We start from the raw sequence: 2,473 nt of genomic DNA on the forward strand, positions 1-2,473 counted from the left end.
CTATAACCTGTTCTGAGAACAAGTATTGGGCCTCCTCCAGGCAGCACAGCAGGGACTGGGGATTTGGATGCCTCTGTGAATCAGCAAAAAGGTACTGATGGTTGGAAAACACAAGGCAATAAATGTATTCACAATCATCACCCAAGAACCAGAATGAATCACAAAGACTTTATACAATATAAAGCCACAACTGATACAGTAAGCAGAAACAAAGTTGCCTACTAGCAACAGGATAGTTTGGGTGGCCCCAGTCTCTGGACATGTCTTTGAGGAAAGGCTGGTGCTGTGAATATGCTTGACCCTCTGGTGATGTCTGTGCAGGAGGAACACCATGTAACCACTGTTGCAGACCATGCATCCTACACATAAGATGTCTCTAAGGGAGGGCATAATGACAATCTCCATAATTATTTTTCCCAATAGCAATTAAGAAGATTAATTCCACTTGTGTGGGTACTGTTTCTGCTTCTTGATCCTGATATATATATATTGGCACATTTATTTCTAAGATCATGTTGATTACACAACAGAGGAGACATGAGGGGTGGGTGAACTTCAGAACTGTGACTTTCAGTTTGGCCAACCTAGAGTTGTTGGGACTGATGGTGACTGCCTGAAAGGTGCTCAGAAGACAGGTGGTACATATGGAAAGGCCCCGACTGACTCGGTGAAGATAAAATATAATTTTACATGCTGTGATTCCCAGCAAAAAAGCAGTCTTGAAATATGATATTAATAATGGGCATCCCTGGGACAGAAGTACTATGGTGTTGGTCAAAGTAAGTTGTGTGAGAATGGAGTCCATGGGTATCCACCTGCGGCTCCTGAACAAAGTGAAGATATAAAACCAGAGGATGATGGAGTTCCCTAGGACCCCAACTACAATCTGAAAAAGGAAGATAATTCCCAGGACAGTGTTATGTAGATACATGCTCCTGGAACGTTGTGGATAAATGTAGGTATAGTCAGAGATAACCTTGGGAGAAAAGAACGAAGAATATTCAAGAACCTTTCTTTGTCAGTAAAATTCTGTCCCATAATCCAACTGCTAGAGTGGTGAGGAAAATTTATGACTCAGTAGTACCTACAGATCTCCTAGGGGAGTACATACCACATCCTCATGCACACACACAAGCATTCAAAGAAGCAGCCTCTTCTCAATCACACAGTTGAAAGAACATGTACATTTACAGGCATGTGTCCCATTATCCTCTCCCCAAATATCATTCATGGACTTCAACGATAATCCATTTGCTACAGCGACTCTTACTTATGAAATGATGTACAACTGGGCTTCCAATCAAAGCTGGGGCCTTTTGGATGATTCCATATTTCTGGAAGGAGACTGAATTCTTAATTGATGGAGAGAATTCTGAGTCAAAGCTTTGTACTTGCCAAAGGGGGCACTGTGGAAAAATTTAAAGGAAGTCAGTCTAGCAACACCAAATTTCAAACTATATTACAAAGTATAAGTGTCAAAAACAATCTAATACTGGTTAAGAAATAGAATGCAGGATCAGTAGACTAGATCAGAACACAATGGTTCAACCTGGAGGCCTCAGTTTCCCCGTGGCTGCAAGGGTTGGTTTGTTGTCCTTCATTCTCAAAGAGGACCAAAATCATATCACTGGTTCGAGTCCAGGTACAATATATGCTACTGAGGCTGATCAGACCAATACAAACTTGGAAGATTCTACCTCGGGTCCATCTCAAGTAGTTCATATATGTACACAATACACACTGGTCAATGATTATAATAACATAGTATTTGGTAAATCAAAAGATGGAACCTTTGGGGTAAGAATTCATCATTTAACAAAAAATTGCTGGGAAAAACAGAAAATCGTCTGACAGCAGCTAGGCAAAGATAAACACTTCACATCATATACCAAGATATTTCAAAATGGCTACATGATTTAGACATTAAAAGTGATATAACTAAGTCAGAGCAGAATGGGGAAATGTACTTGTGAGATCTATGGATAAGGGAAGCATTTATGACCAAACAAGAGATCAAGAAGATCACATTAGTTAAAAGGGATGCTTGATTACATGAAATAAAAATGTTTTGACAAACAACTAATATAGTCAAAATGAGAAGGAAAATAGGAAACTGAGAAAAATTTCACTGCAAGCTTCCCTGATGAAAGTCTCATTTCTTAAATATACAGGGAACTAAGACAGATTTATAAAAATATTAACTATTCCCTAATTTTTGGTGAAATGATAGGAATGGCAATTTTCTTAAGAAGAAATCAAAGCCGTTAAGGGTCACATACAAAATGCTCTAAATCACTATTTATTAGAGAAATGTGTCTTTGCTTCAGTTTCCTCAACATTGAAATTTGGGATAAAAATAGCATGCAGCTGAGATTATGATAAGGATGGAAAAATATTATGCATACATATATATATACATATATATATATACATATGTATACACACACACACACACACACACAGTTCTTAGCAC

General features: G+C 38.4%; 1 pseudogene; it reads right to left on the reverse strand.

Annotated features, from left to right (window-relative positions):
- On the reverse strand, nt 1-931 carry LOC140504551 (vomeronasal type-1 receptor 4-like; annotated as a pseudogene).
- Nucleotides 932-2,473: the final 1,542 nt, after the last annotated feature.

Source organism: Notamacropus eugenii, chromosome 5, assembly GCF_028372415.1.
Source record: "Notamacropus eugenii isolate mMacEug1 chromosome 5, mMacEug1.pri_v2, whole genome shotgun sequence".
Classification (NCBI taxonomy): domain Eukaryota; kingdom Metazoa; phylum Chordata; class Mammalia; order Diprotodontia; family Macropodidae; genus Notamacropus; species Notamacropus eugenii.